This window comes from Theropithecus gelada, chromosome 14 (assembly GCF_003255815.1).
Source record: "Theropithecus gelada isolate Dixy chromosome 14, Tgel_1.0, whole genome shotgun sequence".
Lineage (NCBI taxonomy): Eukaryota > Metazoa > Chordata > Mammalia > Primates > Cercopithecidae > Theropithecus > Theropithecus gelada.
In genome coordinates, this window is record NC_037682.1 from 18,491,218 (window position 1) to 18,516,098 (window position 24,881).

The following is a 24,881-nucleotide window of genomic DNA, read 5'->3' on the forward strand; positions in this document are numbered from 1 at the left end:
CACCCAGACAAGAAGTTGAGGAAAGAAGGCCTGAGGTGCTACCTTAAAACTCTAGAGCTCTACAAAGGGCAGTTAGGCAGTTAGGCCCTAACACCTAAGTAGGCCTTGCATAGTGCAATGGTTAAGAGTACAGGCTCAGGATGGGCACAGTGGCTCACGCCTGTAATCCCAGCACTTTGGGAGCCAGAGGCGGGCAGATCACTTGGTCAGGAGTTTGAGACCAGCCTGGCCAACATGGTGAAACCTCATCTATACTAAAAATACAAAAATTAGCTGGGCCTGGTGGTGCGTGCCTGTAATCCCAGCTACTTAGGAGGCTGAAGCAGGAGAACTACTTGAACCTGGAAGGTGGAGGTTGCAGTACACCAAGATCACACCACTGCACTCCAGTCTGGGCAACATGACACAGCAAGACTCTATCTCAAAAAAAAAAAAAAAAAAAAAATCAAGGCTCCTGAATCAGCCGATCTGGGTCCAAATCTTGTTTCTTCTGCTAACTAGCCATGTGACATTGGGCAAGCCAATTAGAAATGAGAGTGAATATAGTAATAATGGTATGAATAATGATAATGCTAATCAGGAATTCTTGAGAAGATTAAAAAATCATTTTTTTTAAAAGGAAGAGATGGTAAATTAAGCTGCTGGTACATGGCACAGATAAGCATCTAATCAACAGTACCTGCTCTTATTACTTTCCTTCATTTAAGGCACACAGACACAGGTGGGATGGCACCTGTGTAACAAAAGGCACAATTTATCAGAGTTCTCCTTCAGCTCCAGCCAGCGGGTGGCTGAAACGATCTTATTTCTTATCTCTTGATTATTTTATCATGCCTTTGTTCTTTATTGATGAACGGATAACAGAGTTCCTGCCTGAAGGCAGGTGCGCCACTTTCCCGGACTCTCAGTGCACTGCCAATCCTCTGTCGCCTCACTTTTAATAGTGCTGATGGCTCATCATATTTGCAGACATGGTAGAATTATGCAAACCATTTTTATATGCATTATCACTTTTGATCCCCATAAGAATTCCATGGGGCAGGGAAAAGAAAATGGTATTAAATCCCCTTTTTTTTTTTTTTTTTTTTTTGAGACGCAGTCTCGCTCTGTCGCCCAGGCTGGAGTGCAGTGGCAGGATCTCAGCTCACTGCAAGCTCCGCCTCCCGGGTTCATGCCATTCTCCTGCCTCAGCCTCCCGAGTAGCTGGGACTACAGGCGCCCACCACCTCGCCTGGCTAATTTTTTGTATTTTTTTTTTTTAGTAGAGACGGGGTTTCACCGTGTTAGCCAGGATGGTCTCGATCTCCTGACCTTGTGATCCACCCGTCTCGGCCTCCCAAAGTGCTGGGATTACAGGCTTGAGCCACCACGCCAGGCCTAATTCCCATTTTTATAGACATGGAAAATGAGGCTCAGCAAAGGACAAAATTGCCGCATAAGTGGTAGTTCCTGGATCAGATCAAGCCTTCTCATTCAAAGGCTGGCCTTTCTCATTCAAAGGCTACACAGGCTGGCTCCCTATGATGTCCTTTTCTTTTTGCTGTAAGTCTCTGGGAACTCAGCCTGCTTTTCCTTCGTCTATGGATGAAAAACACCTGGCACAGTGAATTCCCACAGTGAGAACCCAGTAAATGTTAGCTGCAACTGCTATTATTATTTTGTGTATTCTTTAATTTTATTCTTTTTTTTTTTCTTTTTTTGAGATAGGGTCTTGCTCTGTTGCCCAGGCTGGAGTGCAGTGACGTCACGTGGGCTTGCTGCAACCTCCACTTCCTGGGCTCAAGCAATCCTCCCACCTCAGCTCCCCAAATAGTTGTGACCACAGTCACATGCCACGATGCCTGGCTAATTTTTGTACATTTTGTAGAGACAAAGTTTTGCCATGTTGCTCAGGCTGGTCTCAAACTCCTGACCTCAAGCAATCCACCTGCCTCAGCCTCCCAAAGTGCCGGGATTACAGGCGTAAGCTACCATGCTGGCCATTATTTTAATTTTTTTAGAGATAGGGTCTCACTCTGTCACCCAGGCTGGAGTGCAGTGGCATGATCATAGCTCACTGCAGCCTGGAACTCCTTGGGTTCAAACGCTCTTCCTACCTTAGCCTAGGTGGGATGTAGTTAGACTACAGGCGTGCACCATCATGCCTGGCTAATTTTTTCATTTTTATTTTTTCTAGAGACAGAGTCTCGATATGTTGCCCAGGCTGCTCTGGAACTCCTGCCCTCAAATGATCCTTCTGCCTTGGCCTCCCAAAGCACTGGGATTATAGGTGTGAGCTATCGCACCTGGCCAGTGATTATTATTGTGAACATTTAAATCTCCCACTAGCTATTCCATCTCTTTCTATCACCTTTTGTCATAGGGTGGCTCCAGGGTCAGATGTACTCTATCTGGCTCGTAACTTCCTTGCTTCCCCCCAAACTGACAGGCCCTTTCTATTTTAAGTGACTTGCTACTGATGCCTATAAGAAAATAGAGAAGAGACAACAAAATTAATAAATAGTTAAAGCCATTATAAGCCTGTATCTTCAATTTTAACAGGACTAGACACAGAGGAGGAAAAGTATATTTAATTTACATATATAAAAAATACTTCCCACTTTTTTTTTTTTTTTTTTTTTTTGAGACAGAATCTTGCTCTGTCACCCAGGATGGCTGCAGCAGTTTAATCTCAGCTCACTACAACCTCTGCCTCGTGGGTTCAAGCAATTCTCGTGCCTCAGCTTCCCATGTAGCTGGGATTACAGGAATGTGCCACCATGCCTGGCTAATTTTTATATTTTTTGTAGAGATGGGTTTTCACCATGTTGGCCAGGCTGGTCTTGAACTCCTGACCTCAAGTGATTTGCCAGCCTTGGCCTCCCAAAGTGCTGGGGTTACAGGCATGAGCCACTGCTCCTGGCCCTACTACCTTTTTCTTTGCAATTTAAAATCAGGCTTATCGTTAGGATGAAATTTTATGTTATTAGCAAAACTGTCTGATGAGAACTTGAGAGAAAGCCACAGAAAACAAGAAATAATAAAAGTTATTATACTTCCTCTGAGCTTTCCACTGTCCAAAGCAGCCACAGAATAAATAAGAAGTGGAACAGATTATGCATTTGATTTTCTTAAAATGCATTTTCCTTCTTTTCTAAATAAATATAAACAGAAGCAGTGGCTAACGGGGTTACTTACTCACTGAGGGTGAGTGGAACCAAGACAGACTAAAAATAAAAAAGCAACAATCTAAGTTCTCTGGTTCTTGATGGGTGTGCGAGCAGGGGAGGGCAGTGGCCAGCATGTAGGCGTGCTTATGAAGACCACAGCCTGTTTTCTCGTCAGAATCCGCTAGCTCCCACCAATGATGATGGATTTACGGCTACCTATCAACTGAAAAAACAGACGTAAGGAACAGAAACAGCAAGAACCAGAAAGAAGACTGGATATAGATAAACACACACATCTCTTCAGATGAATCCACCTTTGTCTTTCCTGCTGTTTTGTCTTTTGTGGGCATATGTAATGTACCCTATCTATAATTATATGGATACGTATCGGGAAGAGAATGAGGCAGCTAGAGAAAGAAGAGTGTCTGACTCTTTTGGGACTTGATGGGAAAGGAAATTGATGTTAGCAGTTACTGTTTCTTAAAGCCATCAGCTTTGTTTTTCAAAGTATGGTTTCCTGGTAAAGGATACTTTGCCTGTAATGTGAGTGAATCACTCATCTTATTTTAATAAAAATATGAACCAAATGATAGTGCTCTCCATCCTGGGAAATGACACAATAGTTAGGCTTTCTGAACCCTGATCCTTATCTTTCACTGGGACTGGCAGGCATACAAAAAATAAAGAAAAAAATGAAAAATATCCAGTGGCATCAGGGTGAATCCACCCAACTTCTTTTTTGTTTTTGTTTGTTTTTTTTTTTTTTTTTTTAGATGGGGTTTTCCTTTGTGGCCCAGGCTAGAGTGCAGTGGCGCAATCTCGGCTCACTGCAAGCTCCACCTCCTGGGTTCACACCATTCTCCTCCCTCAGCCTCCCGAGTAGCTGGGACTACAGGCACCTGCCACCTCGCCTGGCTAATTTTTTGTATTTTTTTTTAGTGGAGATGGGGTTTCACCGTCTCCATCTCCTAACCTTGTGATCTGCCCACCTCGGCCTCCCAAAGTGCTGGGATTACAGGCGTGAACCACCGTACCCAGCCCCAACTTCTTTTATGCACAAGAATTCTGAAAGACAAAGTCTGGTTTTACTCACTGGGGTTTGGTCTCCCCATCAATGGGTGGCCTTCCATTGGGTACTAACTCTGTGCCTCAATTTATTCCTGTCATGCCTCACATGTAAATAAATGATCAAGGCTGATTAGATTAAGTAAAATATATTTTAAAGTATATAAGATTGTATATCCTTTTGAATTTTGTCATTTTCATGTATAACCTATTTTTAAAATTAAGAAAATAAACAAAAGTATGAGCAATGAGAAGACATCAAAGGATTTTTATAAAGTAAGACCATTAAAGCCGGGTGCGGTGGCTTATGCCTCAGCACTTTGGGAGGCTGAGGCAGGCAGATCATGAGGTCAGGAGTTCGAGACCAGCCTGACCAACATGGTGAAACCCCATCTCTACTAAAAATACAAAAATTAGCTGGGCGTGGTGGCACATGCCTGTAATCCCAGCTACTCAGGAGGCTGAGGCAGAAGAATTGCTTGAACCTAGGAGGCGGAGGTTGCAGTGAGCCGAGATTACACCACTACACACCAGCCTGGGTGACAGAATGAGGCTCCGTCTCAAGAAAAAAAAGACCATTAAGAACTATTTGAAAATGTACAAACCTTTTAATCTCAATAATTGTGACGGTTGCTTCTGGGTCTAACATTCTAGGATTCTTTCATTGTCATTCCCTGTGGTTGAGGAAGTAGCCCAAAGACTGGGTAGTGCATAATTTGTTTTTGTTTGTTGTTTTTTTTGAGATGGAGTCTCACTCTTGTCACTCAGGCTGAAGTGCAATGGCATGATCTCGGCTCACTGCAACGTCCACCTCCTGGGTTCAAACCACCGTGCCAGCTTATTTTTGTATTTTTAGTAGAGGTGGGATTTCACCACGTTGGCCAGGCTAGTCTCGAACTCCTGACCTCAGGTGATCCACCTGCCTCAGCCTCTCAAAGTGTTGGGATTATGGGCATGAGCCTCCGCGCCCAGCCATAATCTGACCATCTAGCACATAACTTCCTAGCAGAGTGGGAATGCTGTGAACTCTCCCTCTGCCACCTATCTTGTTTTCCTGCTTTATTTTTTCTCCAGAGCAGTAACTGTCTCCCCAACAGAAGCTCCAAGAGAGCAAGAATTTTGACTTTTATTCATTGTGGGTTCCTGATAAATAACCATTAGAGGAGCAAGACTGCTGTGAAGAATACATGAGATAATGCTTGTGAAGCTCTTAGCACTCACTGTCTGGGACAGAGAATGTAGCTGGCAGGCAGGTTTTGTTTGACTTGAAGTGAACTTTTTAAATTTCGAGGCAAAACATTAAGGTATTTCTTACAACACAATCTAGATTTCAGATAGCTCTCTTTTTTAGAAAAAATCAGAAGATCTGGCAATGATGGGCCAGCATTCCAGCACGACCACAATCAGCTGGAGCTGGGTAAGAGGATGCCTTTGCCAGTTTACCACCAAAAACACCTATGCTTCTTACATTACCTGCCTGGCCAGTGTTGGCGTCTGAATTTTCAACCCAGATGAGAAATTTCTCTTTGGAAGCTTTACAATAAAGATTTAATTCATCTGATGAAATGAGTTTTTTTTTTTTTTTTTTTTTTTGGAGACAGAGTCTCGCTCTGTCACCCAGGCTGGAGTGCAGTGGCCGGATCTCAGCTCACTGCAAGCTCCGCCTCCCGGGTTTACGCCATTCTCCTGCCTCAGCCTCCCGAGTAGCTGGGACTGCAGGCACCCGCCACCTCGCCCGGCTAGTTTTTTGTATTTTTTAGTAGAGACGGGGTTTCACGGGGTTAGCCAGGATGGTCTCGATCTCCTGACCTCGTGATCCGCCCGTCTCGGCCTCCCAAAGTGCTGGGATTACAGGCTTGAGCCACCGCGCCCGGCCTTGATGAAATGAGTTTAAGATGAAAATAAAGTACATGACCTCATGATATTAATAGGAAAGAGCAAAATAAAAATTGTTATTTAGAGTATGGTTCCATTTTTGCTTTAAAATAAAAAAAAAGAAAAATTTGCATAGGGAAAATAATGGAATACATCAACAGTTAACAATAGTAGTTACCTCTGTGTTTGGGGACTGTGGGTGATGTGTGCTTTCTTGCAATCAGAAGAATAAGATTTATTTTTTGGCTGGGTGCAGTGGCTCATGCCTTTAATCCCAGCACTTTGGGAGGCCGAAGCTGGTGGATCACTTGAGGTCAGGAGTTCGAGACCAGCCTGGCCGACATGGCAAAACCATGTTTCCACTAAAAATACAAAAATTAGACAGGCATGATGGTGCACACTTGTAATCCCAGCTATTCGGGAGGCTGAGGAAGAACTGCTTGAACCTGGTAGGCGGAGGTTGCAGTGAGCCGAGATCTCACCACTGCACTCCAGCCTGGGTGGCAGAGCAAGACTCTATCTAAAAAAAAAAGATTTATTTAACATTTATTTTTTAAAAAGCCATTTTGATTTATGGTATGTCAATTGCATCTCAACAAAGCTGTGGAAGGAAGGCAGGCCGGCAGGCGGGAAACCATCCACAGAGATGGTCAAGTGTGTACCTTCCTTCAGAAACCTGTTTCCATGTCCCTCGTTCTCAGTGGCTCTTTCTCCCCTTCCAAGTCACCTGAATGCCATTTAGTTCCTTTACTACACCTTATTTTGTCCATGATGAAAAGATCATCATCTTTTATAATTCTTTCTATGTTTTTGGATTTTATTATAATGACCCTCGGTCCTCCCTTATAGAGATGTTCAGGCTCATTGATGGCATAATAAGGTTATAAACCCCTTGAAATGAGGGCAGGAGTGACAGGAAAAACATCTATCAAAATAAGGGCATAGAACTGAATAGTTACAATATCCTCCATAGATTTCATTTTTCATATATATATATATATATATATATATATATATATTTTTTTTAGACATGGTCTTGCTCTGTTGTCAGGCTGGAGTGCAGTGGTGTGATCATAGCTTACTGTACCCTTGAATTCCTGGGCTGAAGTGATCCTTCTGCCTCAGCCTCCAGAGTAGCTGAGACTATAAGCACACATCACTATGCTCAGCAATTTTTTTTTTTTGGTAGGGATGTCACTGTGTTTACTATGTTGCGCAGGCTGTTTTCAAAACCTGGGCTCATGCGATCCTCCTAAAGTGTTGGGATTATAGGCATAAACCATCGTGCTGGGCCATTTTTCTAATCTTTAACCATATTTATTGATAGTTTTCCTTCCTTTCCACAGCCTAAGATGATTGTTTCCTCCTGGGAACAGCATGGCAGAGCAGAAGGGCAGGCTTGGGAGACTTGGAACCCTGCCTTGACTCTGCCAGACTACCTCACTTAAACAAGCTACTTACTCTTAGGACTCAATTTATCTGTAAAAAAGAGATAATAATCGATTGCTATTTACTTGACGGTAAAAGGCCAGACCTATGAGACCATGATTCCCAAGGTTCTTTTAAGTTGTGAAGTCACAGGTTGGATCAACTTCCAAAGCTGAGAATAATGGGATTTTTTTTCAGGTATCTGTACCCTACACAGTAATATCTAGTCAATTTAAAACTTAACTAACAGGCAATGTCAAATATCTGAATGTCAGTAAGTCTCCAAGTAGGCAAGAGGATTTCATGAAGTCCACATACAAAAGCTTGTATGGCTAACTTACAGGCTTCCAAGACATACTGATTATACTTACAGTTTTAACAGGGTTGGCCACTAATTTCTAAGCCCAATACAGATTAGACAGGGTAAACAGGGAGAGGAAAAAGAACTGTAATTAGGCATCAACTACATGACCTAACAGAGAGGCAGAAAAAGATATTTAAAATATAATCTGGATGCATTTAGGGCATATTTCAGTGGGCCCTGAAGGCAATAATGTTTTCCAGCAGAGTAAAATAATTTATGATGACAAAGATGATGCTTAGATGCCTAGAGGAGTTAAATTATATAAGATGGCAGGGAAGGCCACTGTATACATATCATATACATTTTAAAGATTTCCATGTAAGTTATATTAAAAACAACAAAAAATGTGGTACCCAAATTTAAACTTTAAAATAGTAGGCTGTAAAACTGTAAAACTCTTCTGCATCTTTGGATGTTTACTGTCTCTAAACCATTTATTGATCACTGCTTCTGTAGTGCCTCATGGTGCTACCTGTTTTTAAGCTGCTGTACTGAGTGCTGTGCATCATTATTCTCATTGAGTGTCTCGCAGCAGTCCTATAGGGTTAAGTACTGTCCTCACTTTACTTGCAGACACAGGACGGTGAAGTAATTTGCCCAGTTACATAACTAGCAAGAGGCAAGCACATTCGAGCTTTGAATCATGGATCTGCCAGATTCCAAAGCACATGCTTTTACAGACTCCACTATTTATTGGTGGTTGAATTATTGATTTATTTGTCTATTTGACCCATCACCATCCCATTATTGTTCTCAGCATTGGAAGTTACTCCACTCTGTGACTTCACAACTTAAAAGAGCCTTGGGAATCACAGGATCATAGATCAGGCCTTTTGCTCTGAAGTAAATAATTGACTATCTCCATTTTACAGATAGAGAAACTAAGGCTTAAAGAGTAAGTGGCTTGCTCAAGTGAGGTAGTCTGACAGAGTCAAGGCAGGGTTCGAAGATCCCATTAGACCAACTCTTGAGGGTAGGGACTCCATCTCACTTGCTTGTACATACCATGGGAACTGGCACACAGTATGCAGTTAAAAAATGTTCAATGATCCCAGCACTTTGGGAGGCCAAGATGGGTGGATCACGAGGTCAGGAGATTGAGACCATCCTGGCTAACACAGTGAAACCCCATCTCTACTAAAAAAAAAAAATACAAAAAACTAGCCGGGCGAGGTGGTGGGTGCCTGTAGTCCCAGCTACTCGGGAGGCTGAGGCAGGAGAATGGCGTAAACCCGGGAGGCGGAGCTTGCAGTGAGTGGAGATTGCGCCACTGCACCCCAGCCTGGGCGACAGAGCGAGACTCCATCTCAAAAAAAAAAAAAAAAAAAAATGTTCAATGAATTTTATCCCTATGCCTCCCTATACAGATGTGAAACCCTAAAAGCAATGTAGTCTATCTCAATGCATCTCAACATATGATCATGAATCACCTGCCCCAAACCCACAGAAGCGAAATCAGAATCCCTGGGGTCAAGAGAGTGAGAATCTACATTTAATTAAATAGATCAGGTGACTCTTAGGATTGTCCTCATGGTTGAAAGCACATTTTTTGAAGTTAGTCAATCCTGGGTTCCTGAGTTCATATCTCAGCTCTACTAGTTACTAGACAAATTACCTGGGGCAAGTGAGTCACTTAAATTTTTTGAGCTTCAATTCCATCATCATTAAAATGGAGATAAGGCTGGGCATGGTGGCTCATGTCTGTAATCTCAGCACTTTGGGAGACCAAGGTGGGCAGATCACCTGAGGTTGGGAGTTCGAGACCAGCCTGACCAACATGGAGAAACCCCCGTCTCTATTAAAAATACAAAACTAGCCAGGTGTGGTGGTGCATGCCTGTACTCCCAGCTACTTGGGAGGCTGAGGCAGGAGAATCACTTGAACCTGGGAGGTGGAGGCTGTAGTGAGCCGAGGTCGCACCATTACACTCTAGCCTGGGCAACAAGAATGAAACTCCATCTCAAAAAAATAAAATAAATAAAATACAAAATAAGTGGAGGGTGTTACAAGATGGCCGAATAGGAACAACTCTGGTCTGCAGCTCCCAGCGTGATCTGCGCAGAAGACGGGTGATTTCTGCATTTCCAACTGAGGTACCTGGTTCATCTCATTGGAACTGGTTGAAAAGTGGGTGCAGCCCACGGAGGGTGAGCTGAAGCAGGATGGGGCATTGCCTCACCTGGGAAGCACAAGGGGTTGGGGGAATTCCCTTTCCTAGCCAAGGGAAGCCAATGACAGACTACCTGGAAAAACGGGACACTCTCCGCCCAAATACGGCACTTTTCCCAAGGTCTTAGCAACCGGCAGACAAGGTGATTCTCTCCTGTGCCAAGCTTGGCGGGTCCCACACCCACAGAGCCTTGCTCACTGCTAGCGCAGCAGTCTCAGGTGGCAGCCTGGCTGGGGGAGGGGCATCCACCATTGGTGAGGCTTGAGTAGGTAAACAAAGTGGCTGGGAAGCTCAAACTGGATGGAGCCCACTGCAGCTACTAGTAGGTCTAGACCTACTGCCTCTAGACTCCACCTCTGTGGGCAGAGCATAGCTGAACAAAAGGCAGCTTCTGCAGACTTAAGTGTCCCTGTCTGACAGCTCTGAAGAGAGTAGTGGTTCTCCCAGCACGGCGTTTGAGCTCTGAGAACGGACAGACTCCCTCCTCAAGTGGGTCCCTGATCCCCGTGAAGCCTAACTGGGAAACACCTCCCAGTAGGGGCCAACAGCAACTTCATATAGGTGGCCGTTCTCTGGGACGAAGCTTCCAGAGGAAGGATCAGGCAGTAATATTTGCTGCTCTGCAGCCTCTGCTGGTGATACCCAGGCAAACAGGGTCTAGAGTGAACCTCCAGCAAACTCCAACAGACCTGCAGCTGAGGAACCTGACTGTTAGAGAAGGAAAACTAACAAACAGAAAGGAATAACATCAACATCAACAAAAAGGATATCCACACCAAAACCCCATTTGTAGGTCACCAACATCAAAGACCAAAGGTAGATAAAACCACAAAGATGGGGAGAAACCAGAGCAGAAAAGCTGAAAATTCTAAAAATCAGAGCACCTCTTCTCCTCCAAAGTATTGCAGCTCCTCACCAGCAATGGAACAAAGCTGGATGGAGAATGACTTTGATGAGTTGACAGAAGTAGGCTTCAGAAGGCTGGTAATAACAAACTTCTCCGAGCTAAAGGAGAATGTTTGAACCCATCGGAAGAAAGCTAAAAACCTTGAAAAAAGATTAGACGAATGGTTAACTGGAATGAACAGTGTAGAGAAGACCTTAAATGACCTGATGGAGCTGAAAACCATGGCACAAGAACTTCGTGACGCATGCACAAGCTTCAATAGCTGATTCAATCAAGTGGAAGAAAGGGTATCAGTGATTGAAGATCAAATTAATGAAATACAGCAAGAAGACAAGGTTAGAGAAAAAAGACTAAAAAGAAACGAACAAAGCCTCCGAGAAATATGGGACTATGTGAAAAGACCAAATCTGCATTTGATTGGTGTACCTGAAAGTGATGGGGAGAATGGAACCAAGTTGGAAAAGCCTCTTCAGGATATTATCCAGGAGAACTTCCCCAACCTAGCAAGGCAGGCCAACATTCAAATTCAGGAAATACAGAGAACACCACAAAGATACTCCTTGGAATAGCAACCCCAAGACACATAATTGTCAGATTCACCAAGGTTGAAATGAAGGAAAAAGTGTTAAGGGCAGCCAGAGAGAAAGGTTGAGTTACCCACAAAGGGAAGCCCATCAAACTAACAGCAGATCTCTCGGCAGAAATCCTACAAGCCAGAAGAGAGTGGGAGCCAATATTCAACATTCTTAAAGAAAAGAATTTTCAACCAGAATTTCATATCCAGCCAAACTTAGCTTCATAAGTGAAGGAGAAATAAAATCCTTTACAGACAAGCAAATGCTGAGAGATTTTGTCACCACCAGGCCTGCCCTACAAGAGCTCCTGAAGGAAGCACTAAACATGAAAGAAACAACTGGTACCAGCCACTGCAAAAACATGCCAATTGTAAAGACCATTGATGCTATGAAGAAACTACATCAAGTAACGGGCAAAATAACCAGCGAACATCATAATGACAGGATCAAATTCACACATAAAAATATTAACCTTAAATGTAAATGGGCTAAATGCACCAATTAAAAGACACAGACTGGCAAACTGGATAAAAAGTCAAGACCCATCAGTGTAGCGTATTCAGGAGACCCATCTCACGTGCAGAGATGCACATAGGCTCAAAATAAAGGGATGGAGAAAGATCTACCACGCAGGCCGGGCGCGGTGGCTCACACCTATAATCCTAGCACTTTGGGAGGCCAAGGTGGGTGGATCACGAGGTCAGGAGATGGACCATCCTGGCTAACCATAGAGATGGTGAAACCCCGTCTCTACTAAAAATACAAAAAAAATTAGCTGGGCGTGGTGGCAGGTGTCTGTAGTCCCAGCTACTCGGGAGGCTGAGGCAGGAGAAAGGCGTGAACCCGGGAGGCAGAACTTGCAGTGAGCCGAGATCACACCACTGCACTCCAGCCTGGGTGACAGAGTGAGACTCTATCTCAAAAAAAAAAAAAAAAAAAAAAAAAAAAGCAGGGGTTGTAATCCTAGTCTCTGATAAAACAGACTTTAAAGCAACAAAGATCAAAAGAGACAAAGAAGGCCATTACATAATGGTAAAGGGATCAATTCAACAAGAAGAGCTAACTATCCTAAGATAGTTAACTGCACCCAATACAGGAGCACCCAGATTCATAAAGCAAGTCCTTAGAGACCTACAAAGAGACTTAGACTCCCACACAATAATAATGGGAGACTTTTAATAATGGGAGACTCCACTGTCAATATGAGACAGAAGGTTAACAAGGATATCAAGGACCTGAACTCAGATCTGCAACAAGCAGACCTAACAGTCATCTACAGAACTCTCCACCCCAAATCAACAGAATATACATTCTTCTCAGCACCACATCGCACTTATTTTACAATTGACCACATAATTGGAAGTAAAGCACTCCTCAGCAAATGTAAAAGAACAGAAATCACAACAAACTGTCTCTCAGATCACAGTGCAATCAAATTAGAACTCAGGATTAAGAAACTCACTCAAAACTGCACAACTACATGGAAACTAAACAACTTGCTCCTGAATGAGTACTGGGTAAATAACGAAATGAAGGCAGAAATAAAGATGTTCTTTAAAATCAATGTGAACAAAGACACAAGGTACCAGAATATCTGGGACACATTTAAAGCAGTGTGTAGAGGGAAATTTATAGCACTAAATGCCCACAAGAGAAAGCAGGAAAGATCTAAAATCGACACCCTAACATCACAATTAAAAGAACTAGAGAAGCAAGAGCAAACACAGTCAACAGCTAGTAGAAGGCAAGAAATAACTAAGATCAGAGCAGAACTGAAAGAGATAGAGACACAAAAAACCCTTCAAAAAATCAATGAATCCAGGAGCTGATTTTTTGAAAAGATCAACAAAATTGATAGACTGCTAGCAAGATTAACAAAGAAGAAAAGAGAGAAGAATCAAATAGATGCAATAAAAAATGATAAAGGGGATATCACCACCGATCCCACAGAAATACAAACTACCATCAGATAATATTATAAACACCTCTATGCAAATAAACTAGAAAATCTAGAAGAAATGGATAAATTCCTGGACACATACACTCTCCCAAGACTAAGCCAGGAAGAAGCTGAATCCCTGAATAGACCAATAGCAGGCTCTGAAATTGAGGCAATAATTAATAGCCTACCAACCAAAAAAAGTCCATGACCAGACGGATTCACAGACAAATTCTACCAGAGGTACAAAGAGGAGCTGGTACCATTCCTTCTGAAACTATTCCAGTCAATAGAAAAAGAGGGAATCCTCCCTAACTCATTTTATGAAGCCAACATCATCCTGATACCAAAGCCTGGCAGAGACACAACAAAAAAAGAGAATTTTAGACCAATATCCCTGATGAACATCGATGCAAAAATCCTCAGTAAAATACTGGCAAACTGAATCCAGCAGCACATTAAAAAGCTTATCTACCATGATCAAATTGGCTTCATCCCTGGGATGCAAGGCTGGTTCAACATATGCAAATCAATAAACGTAATCCAGCATATAAACAGAACCAAAGACAAAAACCACGATTATCTCAATAGATGCAGAAAAGGCCTTCAACAAAACTCAGCAGCCCTTCATGCTAAAAACTCTTAATAAATTCGGTATTGATGGAACATATCTCAAAATAGTAAGAGCTATTTATGACAAACCCACAGCCAATATCATACTGAATGGGCAAAAGCTGGAAGCATTGCCTTTGAAAACCAGCACAAGACAAGGATGCTCTCTCTCACCACTCCTATTCAACATAGTGTTGGAAGTTCTGGCCGGGGCAATCAGGCAAGTGAAAGAAATAAAGGGTATTCAATTAGGAAATGAGGAAGTCAAATTGTCCCTGTTTGCAGATGACATGATTGTATACTTAGAAAACCCCATCGTCCCCCGGGCATGGTGGCTCAAGCCTGTAATCCCAGCACTTTGGGAGGCTGAGACGGGCAGATCACGAGGTCAGGAGATCGAGACCATCCTGGCTAACACAGTGAAACCCCGTCTCTACTAAAAAAAAAAATACAAAAAACTAGCCAGGTGAGGTGGTGGGCGCCTGTAGTCCCAGCTACTCGGGAGGCTGAGGCAGGAGAATGGTGTAAACCCGGGAGGCGGAGCTTGCAGTGAGCTGAGATCCGGCCACTGCACTGCAGCCTGGGCGACAGAGCGAGACTCCATCTCAACAAAAAAAAAAAAAAAAAAAAGAAAAGAAAACCCCATCGTCTCAGCCCAAAATCTCCTTAAGCTGATCAGCAACTTCAGTGAAGTCTGAGGATACAAAATCAATGTGCAAAAATCACAAGCATTCCTATACACCATTAACAGACAAACAGAGAGCCAAATCATGGTTGAACTTCCATTCACAATTGCTACAAAGAGAATAAAATACCTAGGAATCCAACTTAAAAGGGATGTGAAGGACCTCTTCTTCTTTTTTTTTTTTTTTTTTTTTTTGAGACGGAGTCTCGCGCTGTTACCCAGGCTGGAGTGCAGTGGCCGGATCTCAGCTCACTGCAAGCTCTGCCTCCCTCCTGGGTTTACGCCATTCTCCTGCCTCAGCCTCCCGAGTAGCTGGGACTACAGGCGCCTGCCACCTTGCTCGGCTAGATTTTTGTATTTTTAGTAGAGATGGCATTTCACCATGTTAGCCAGGATGGTCTTGATCTCCTGACCTCGTGATCCGCCCGTCTCGGCCTCCCAAAGTGCTGGGATTACAGGCTTGAGCCACCGTGCCCGGCCGAAGGACCTCTTCAAGGAGAACTATAAAGCACTGCTCAACGAAATAAAAGAGGACACAAGCAAATGGAAGAATATTCCATGCTCAGGGATAGAAAATGGCCACACTGCCCAAAGTAATTTATAGATTCAATGCCATCCACATCAAGCTACCAATGACTTTCTTCACAGAACTGGAAAAAAACTACTTTAAAGTTCATATGGAACCAAAAAAGAGCCCGCATTGCCAAGACAATCCTAAGTGAAAAGAACAAAGGTGGAGGCTTCACACTACCTGACTTCAAAGTATACTACAAGGCTGCAATAACCAAAACAGCATGGTACTGGTACCAAAACAGATACATAGACCAATGGAACAGAACAGAAGCCTCAGAAATAATGCCACACATCTACAACGATCTGATCTTTACAAACCTGACACAAACAAGAAATGGGAAAAGGATTCTCTATTTAATAAATGGTGCTGGGAAAACTGGCTAGCCATATGTAGAAAGCTGAAACTGGATCCCTTCCTTACACCTTATACAAAAATTAATTCAAGATGGATTAAAGACTTAAATGTTAGACCTAAAACCATAAAAACCCTAGAAGAAAACCTAGGCAATACCATTCAGGACATAGGCATGGGCAAGGACTTCATGACTAAAACACCAAAAGCAATGGCAACAAAAGCCAAAATAGACAAATGGGATCTAATTAAACTAAAGAGCTGCTGCATGGCAAAAGAAACTACCATCAGAGTGAACAGGCAACCTACAGAATGGGAGAAAATTTTTGCAATTTACCCATCTGACAAAGGGCTAACATCCAAATTCTACAAAGAACTCAAATAAATTTACAAGAAAAAACAAAAAACAAACAAAAAACAAAACAAAAAAACCCCATCAAAAAGTGGGCAAAGGATATGAACAGACACTTCTCAAAAGAAGACATCTATGCAGCCAACAGACACATGAAAAAATGCTCATCATCACTGGTCATCAGAGAAATGCAAATCAAAACCACAATGATACTATCTCACGCCAGTTAGAATGGCAATCATTAAACAGTCAGGAAACATGGAGAGGATGTGGAGAAACAGGAATGCTTTTACACTGTTGGTGGGAGTATAAATTGGCTCAGCCATTGTGGAAGACAGTGTGGTGATTCCTCAAGGACCCAGAACTAGTATTACAATTTGACCCAGCAATCCAATTACTGGGTATATACCCAAAGGATTATAAATCATTCTACTATAAAGACACATGCACACGTATGTTTATTGTGGCACTATTCACAATAGCAGAGACTTGGAACCAACCCAAATGTCCATCAATGATAGACTGGATTAAGAAAATGTGGCACATACACACCATGGAATACTATGCAGTCATAAAAAAGGATGAGTTCAGGTCCTTTGCAGGGACATGCATAAAGCTGGAAACCATCATTCTCAGAAAACTGTCACAAGGACAGAAAACCAAACACTGCATATTCTCACTCATAGGTGGGAACTGAACAATGAGATCACTTGGACACAGGGTGGGGAACATCACACACCAAGGCCTGTTGGGGGTGGGGGACTGAGGGAGGGATAGCATTAGGAGAAATACCTAATGTAAATGATGAGCTGATGGGTGCAGCAAACCAACATGGCACATGTATACCTATGATCAACCCTGCACGCTGTGCACGTGTACCCTATTATATTATAGTTTTATTACATTAAAATATAATAAAAACAATAATAAATAAACAAACAAATAAAATGGGGATAACAGAAGAACCTACCTCATGGGTTTTTAAGGGACAAAGTTCATTCACTTAATAGATATTATATAGCATCTATTATGTGTCAGATGTTATTTTTTAGGTGCTTAGGATACATTAGAGAACAAATAGACAAGCTCTTTGCCTTCATGGAGCTTATCTTACAGTGGGGAAGACAGATAATGAATGATAAAGAAAATAAACAAATAGGCTGGGCGCAGTGGCTCATGCCTGTAATCCCGGCACTTTGGGAGGCCAAGGCAAGCAGATCACTTGAGGTCAAGAGTTTGAGACCAGCCTGGCCAACATGGTGAAACCCTGTCTCTACTAAAAACACAAAAATTAGCCGGGTGTGGTGGTGCATGCCTGTAATCCCAGCTACTCAGGAGGCTGAGGCAGGAGAATTGCTTGAACCCAGGAGGCAGAGGCTGCAGTGAGTTGAGATCACGCCACTGCACTCCAGCCTGGGCGACAGAGCAAGACTCAGTCTCAATAAACAAACAAACAAACAAACAAACAAACAAATAAGCTATACAGAAAGTTAAGCGAGGCAAATTAAGAGATTCAGTGATAAGTATAATGGAAAAAAAGAGAATACAGCAAGTCAGATAGGGAATATGAGGGTGGTACTGGTGGTTCAATTTTATGTAGAGTGGTCTAGGTAGGTTACATGGAGAAAGTAACACCTAAGCAAAGATATGAAGGGGTTAAGGAGTAACTGACACAGACATCTGAGGGAAGAGCATTCCAGGCAGAGGTAATATCCATTACAGTCTTAAGGAGGGAGTGTGCCTATTGCGTAAGAGGAACATCATGGAAACCAGCGTGGCAGGAGCCAAAAGAATAAGGGGGAAAGGAAGAAGAGATGAGGTTAGAGAAATAACAGTCCAGTTCATGTATATAGCCTTTTAGCTCTACAAGCAAAAATCAAATGAAATATTCACGTTAAGTGCTTAGAACAGTAAAATGGTACATAGAAAACATTTAATAAATGGTATCTACATTTGTATTTACATGAAAATCTTCTGGTCCCTAAGCAGAGCTAGTCTGGAAGAGGTCAGGCTACAGGGACTCTAGCACCATTTATGTACTTTGGTGGAGTTAGAGAGTCCTTCAACATTTTAAAGTACAGAAATCAAACAGATCAAAGGCCTAGGTGATCCGCAGCAGCAAGCAGAGATGGTTAATTCTCTGCAGGTGCTCAGAAAACTGAACTAACCGAGGCATGCAAAGTCAACATAGCTATCAATAAAAGACAGGGAAGGAGTTGGGTGTGGAGTGGGGTGGGCTTGGCTAAGGGCTGAAACCAACAGGAGAGTCATTAGCAACATAAGAGAGAAAGCAATGGAGCATGGAAGCATCCTCTACAGCAGTGGAAACTCATTCTGATTATCAATGCAACCACAAAGTCATGATGAAAACGACTGCAAACCACCGGGGAGTAAGCCAGGGAGCCCAGCAACATGAATGCACTTGTAGGGGGAAAAAACAAATTAAGAGATTCAGGCAAAACCATTCCCTTTCCTGGTGGAGGCTCTTTAATCTTTAATATCTCTCTCTTGACACTAGGCACAGATCTTGCTGCAACAAGACAAAGGATAACTTCTGAGAAGCTAAAAATTCTCGTTTGGGTGAAGGACTCTTGAGGAGAAGAGTGCATGTGTCTGCCAGACTAAAAGATGTGTTCTCAGGTCGAGGTGGGCGGATCACGAGGTCAGGAGATCGAGACCATCCTGCTAACATGGTGAAACCCCCGTCTCTACTAAAAAAATACAAAAAAATTTGCCGGGCATGGTGGTGGGTGCCTGTAGTCCCAGCTACTCAGGAGGCTGAGGCAGGAGAATGTCATGAACCTGGGAGGTGGAGTTTGCAGTGAGCTGAGATCGCGTCACTGCACTCCAGCCTGGGTGACAGAGAGAGCCTCTGTCTCAAAAAAAAAAAAAAAAAAAGATGTGTTCTCTTGGTCATACTGTCTCACGCTGGGCAGATCAGGGCTAACCCACCTCCATGGCCTTTATGACTGAAGGGGCTGCAGGGCTCTGGAGCTGCAGACAGGAATGCAGTCTTTTTGGGAACTGAAGGCAGGCAAGAATATAATAAAGGCTAGATGAAGATACCCAGGCTGGGCTTTAAACTGCTTTAAATTGTGCCAGTTTCTTCTGGCACCTGCCCTAAGGAAAGCAAAGCCAGGCACCGTCCAATGGAAATCTGGAAGTGGGCATCCTTTGTGGCATCAATTATGCCAGTTTGGCCAGGAAGTTTGTAGTGCTTGACCCTGACCTAACCTACTCAATAAGGGGCAGTTTAGTCTGAGTCAGAAGAAATGAAGAGCGACTCAATATTGTGATCTTTGACTTAACATATTCAATTTGTAATTAAGACCATTATTAAAATTAGTATGAGAAATCATGTCTTCCTATTCCATTCCTCAAACTCTCTGTGTGCCTTTACTATTTCCTGATAGTAACCATGGATATTTGCTTTAGAAGTTCTTAATTGCTGGCCGGGCGCCGTGGCTCAAGCTTGTAATCCCAGCACTTTGGGAGGCCGAGACGGGCGGATCACGAGGTCAGGAGATCGAGACCATCCTGGCTAACATGATGAAACCCCGTCTCTACTAAAAAATACAAAAAACTAGCCGGGCAAGGTGGCAGGTGCCTATAGTCCCAGCTACTCGGGAGGCTGAGGCAGGAGAATGGCGTAAACCCGGGAGGTGGAGCTTGCAGTGAGCTGAGATCCGGCCACTGCACTCCAGCCTGGGCGACAGAGCGAGACTCCATCTCAAAAAAAAAAAAAAAAAAAAGAAGGTCTTAATTGCTACATTCTTAGCTACTTATTTAGTCAATATACTAAGTGTCAAAGGTATGCCAGGGACAGTGCTAGATTCTGGGGAAACAGCAAGGGATAAGACAGATAAAAATTCCTATTTTCATGGTACTTACATTCTAGTGTGTATGTGTGGCAGTGGTGGTTGGGGAGACAGGCAATAAAAAGTAACAAAGAAAGAAATACTTTTAGGAAGTGAGCAGAGCAATGACAGAAATCAGGCAGGGTGGTGTGATACACAGTGACAGAGGGTGGGACCACATGAGACGGCTGTGCCAGGCTCATCTTTGAGAAGGTACCATTTGAACTGAGAACGCACCAGATGAGAAGGAGGCAGCCATGCAATCTAGGGAAAGAAGGAAGGGCAAAGACAGGGAGATGGGAACCAGCAACAAGAGTGTTTTGCTTCCTGCTTCTCCATTCTGCACACAAATGCTATTTCTCTGTCTCTGGCATGTTGCACTCTGTTAAAGAAATTGCTCTATGATGCCTGGGAAGGGAATAATATTGAATGAAACAGAATTCCAAGGGAGCTACATACTGCCATGGGGGAGGGTGGGGACACTGAGGAAAGATAAGGCAAGGGCTGTGGAAGCTGCCCCAGGCTGCCCCATTTCACTACTGTGGTTAACTGGCAAAGGAGTCCGTGCAAATGAGTGCAGGATGTCCAAATCACAGCACTGTTTCACACATCATCATTTCAAGTCACCGACTGACAGGATTTAGCACTCTGTGTCTGGCAGCAACCAGCAGTGAAGCAGAGAGAATTCCACTGGATTATCCAAAGCATCTGACCCGCAAATGAGGAGTGAGCAGAACATTTTTAAAAAACAACTCTTGAGTGGTTCAGTGAGCCAATTCCACATTGAAGAGAGACACACAAACATCCAGCCGCCTCTGAGGCAAAAGGTCAGTTTCTTCTGCTTGTCCTTGGTCTTCAGAATCCAAGTTATTGATGTGAGCTGTGTCCCTCATTTTCCTAGCCAAAGGGGTAGACGTGAAGTAGAAATAGGCCAGATACGGTGTTCTGGGACAACACACCATTGTCTGAATCCAGAGAGCATCATGGCTGCAGTGGATGAGAGCAGGCTCAGTGGGAGAGGCTCAGGGAACATCAGAAGTGCAGGGCCTGTCCTTTGAAGATAAAGTCTGGCTAGATCAGCTTTTCAGCGAAAGAAGCTAACGTCTGCAGACAGATCTTTATCTTTGGTGAGCCCATCACAGATCCCAGGTTTAGGATGGGGGCTAGAATGAAGGGAAAAAGCCAATTATCACCCTATAAGAAGTAGATAGGCTGGGGGCGGTGGCTGACGCCTGTAATCCCAGCATTTTGGGAGGCCGAGGTGGATGAATCACTTGAGATCAGGAGTTCAAGACCAGCCTGGCAACATGGTGAAACCCTGTCTCTACTAAATATACAAAAATTAGTCAGGCATGGTGGCCAGCGCCTGTAATCCCAGTTACTCAGGAGGCTGAGGCAGGAGAATCGCTTGAAGCCAAGAGGCCGAGGTTGTAGTAATCCGAGATTGTGCCACTGTACTCCAGCCTAGGTGACACAGCGAGACTCCATCTCAAAAAAAAAAAAAAGAGTCTGGTGGCAGGGTCTGGGGAAGGGGCGGCAGGCGCCATGTCCAGCCGTGAAGATGGCAAGAAGAAGTCACTGAAACAGCCTAAGAAGCAGGCCAAGGAGATGGACGAGGAAGATAAGGCTTTCAAGCAGAAACAAAAAGAGGAGCAGAAGAAACTCGAGGAGCTAAAAGCGAAGGCTGCGGGGAAGGGGCCCTTGGCCACAGGTGGAATTAAGAAATCTGGCAAAAAGTAAGCTGTTCCTTGTGCCTGAGGAGATGGTGACCCTTTATTTCATCCTTATTTAAACATCTATATTCCCTGCCATAACATCTTTTGCCATCTAAAGCTGGAATTAAGTGTTGTCTTGGAGCTGTTGTACATTTAAGAATAAACTTATGTTAAAAAAAAAAAAAAAAAGTAGATAGTACTGAACTGTCCCACCCTTGTGGGTTTCTGATTCTCCAGTCAAGTCCTGAGACACTCCTGCTCCCCATCCTTTTCTTCTCCAAGTCCTTCTCACACAGCTGTGAGGTAAGATTTACTAGATGGAATGTGTTTGCAAAATCTGTTTTGTTCACTGTAACATGTTTATCAAAAAAGAAAGAAAAAAAACCCTGTCCCTTCTCACTATTTAGTTTTTGGTGACTGCCTTTTGGGATCTGGAACTGGATAAACAGATGGACTTCACAGAAGAAATCAGGCGAAGCGCCAGGGTGTGTATATATATCTTAGTCTCACTGTAAATACGGCAGATAGCCCTCATCCAAACAGCTGTGCTGGTTTTGGAGGAAAGTGAGGGGACAGTGTCTTCTGGATGACAGTGCTCCCATTGCTCCAAGGTGTACCTCCCTGGTGGTGCTTTGGGCTATAGGATGCCAGAAAGATTCAGATATATGACCCTGATTTCATTTTCTGGCCTCTGGCTGTGGTAATTAAGTGTTGTGCCAGATCCCAAACTATTGCTTATTATTCGTACTGGGTTTGTTTGATATAAATGAGTGCCTACAAATGTGCTGAGTGTTTGCATTGTGTATAATGATGAGTACCTTTGCAATATACTGGATGCCTCTGTATTAAGGGGATGCCTAGTAGGGGTATAGTTTTGTGCGTGTGTGTGTGCACGCGCATGCACATGCAGAAGTTGTGGAAGGCCTGGACTACAGTATTTGCCTGGCCACAGAGCAGTATCACTGCTGGGGGAACAAGGTACAGTGATCCCTCATGTGCAGCACACTGCTGCCCCAAGGGAACTGGGGGGAATTGTACCGAGCAGTTTCTCTCCTAACTTTTTTTGCCACCTTCTCCAGTATAAATCTCTACTGCAGGTGGTAGGGGTGGAGGAAGTAACTCTTTCGTAATTCAGTATGCTTCAATTCCCAGGTATGAACAAACTTCCGAACATTTTAGGAGAATCTTCTTTTTTTTTTTTTTTTGAGACGGAGTCTCACTCTGTCACCCAGGCTGGAGTACAGTGGCACAATTTTCGGCTCACTGCAACCTCCGCCTCCCTGGGTTCAGCGATTCTCATTTTAGGAGAATCTTCTAATAAAAAAAAATATTCATTTGCTTCACAGAGTAGGGTTCAGGTGGATGTCTCCTTCCCTCCTGGACAAACTCCTTGGGGGAAAAAAAAAAAAAAGACAATACTGTCCAAACAGGAAACTGGTGCCAAATAGAGGCAAAAAACCAAAACAAAACAACTCCCTGAGACAGAGTGGACTGCATTCATTAGGTTCAGGTAGCACAAAAGACAGGAACATTAAATAATTAGACTCCAACAGATCAAGGTGCAGTATAGGTAACGGGACCTCATAAGGACAGAACAAAAGATCTTGTTTCCAACAAAGGTTCTGCAGACCTTTATACTACAGTGAGCAATGAGTGAGAGGGATGCTGCCCAGGAAATGAAAGGACTCAATCGTTTCTCTTCAGTGAGCGGAGCCCGGGAGGAGTGTTCCAGGGCGCTCTCACAAACACTCTTGAATAATACCATCCAGAGCCTTTGATTCAAGGAACATGCTGAAGAATAAACAGCCTATTAATCTGAGTTTTCTGGTGTGCCTGAGTATACAAAGCAGCAATGAACTAACCCCTTGGCTCTTGCAAACATCCCGACTGCACACCATCCGCTGCTCCACTACACAGCTCAGCCCCTCCTTCCCATCCCTGCATGCAATTTCCCCTGCAAAAGCTTCGAGGTTTGGGGGTCCTGATGGTTTCATCTAATGATGCTCAGGCCAAACCCAGGGTGCAAAGAACCCTTGTTTGACCATAAGAAGGCACAGCCATGTGACCAGGCTCAAATGAGAACTGTGTGGTAGTGTGACTGGGTAAGGAGACAAAGTCATCAGTCTGCCCCTTTCTGAGCCAAGTTGACAGCCACAGGCCTGGGAAAGGAAGGCCCAGTTTCAATTGCTTCCTAGTCTTGGTTACCTTGGTGGCAGGGAGAGCTCCTGCATGGGTGGGCTTTGGGTGCCATTCTGTGGAAACATTCCTGGGCGTTTTGCCTAGGTAAAAATTACCAAGTAAGGTCCTTGAGTTTTCTTTCTTTCTTTTTCTTTTCTTTTCTTTTTTTTTTTTTTTTTTTTTTGAGATAGGATCTTGCTCTATCACCCAGGCTGGAGTGCAGTGGTGTGATCTTGGCTCACTGCAACCTCTCCCTCCTGGGTTCAAGCAATTTTCGTGTCTCAGCTTCCCGTGTACCTGGGACTACAGGCGCGTGTCACCATGCCTGGCTAATTTTTGTATTTTTAGTAGAGATGGGGTTTTGCCATGTTGGCCAGGCAGGTCTTGAACTCCTGGCCTCAAGTGATCTGCCTGCCTTGGCCTAGGTCCCTGAATTTTCAAGGAGAAAAATGGAAGAAAGAGAAGTAGCTGTTTCACTTTCATCCTTTCACTAGAAGTCCTTCTTTACAAACAATCAGGTGTAGCTTTTGTGATAACAACAATTTGATCGGTTCTCCTTCCCACCCCCAAGACAAAGTACAATGATAGTATTTTAAGTAATAAACCAGGCATTGTTGTTGAAACAAGGTAATTGAGGCTAGGATCATAGGCTCAAATCAGCCATGGAGCGGTTTCTCTGTGTTCTATGGTCACTGACCTCATGCAAGGTGTGTGCTTAATCATAAAAGGAACTAGTGTGACAAGGTGGATAAATCAGTATCACGGCTATCAATACATACTGGGTTGTGCATACACACACATATTCTCAAAGCCTAATCCCTCTGACCCCAAATTTATATATCAAGGAAAACATGTTTAATGAAAGTTTCCTTTCTAAAAATAATTTCAAAGAGGCGCTTTGACTTAAAAAAATTAATTCTAAAGTCTTCTGATTCTACTTCCAGGGAACTACTTTGTGTTTAGTCCCTTGAAACTGCAGAAGGACACACATCTTTGACGAGAAGGAGCAGCACAAAAGCTTGCATTTTATGTGATTTGCTCTGAGATGATACCACAGAGGGTAGGAAGTAAGAGCATGGGCTCTG

At 43.5% G+C, this 24,881-nt stretch overlaps 1 protein-coding gene and 1 pseudogene across 8 annotated transcripts in view; one reads left to right on the forward strand and one right to left on the reverse strand.

Moving 5' to 3' along the window:
* C14H11orf49 (chromosome 14 C11orf49 homolog) overlaps nucleotides 1-24,881 on the reverse strand; it is a 245,848-nt gene that overhangs the window by 37,907 nt on the left and 183,060 nt on the right. The gene's annotated exons all lie outside the window — the stretch shown is intronic.
* Nucleotides 21,411-21,789, forward strand: LOC112606401 (annotated as a pseudogene). The gene has a single exon (XR_003115632.1). The product of XR_003115632.1 is annotated as a translation machinery-associated protein 7 pseudogene (transcript).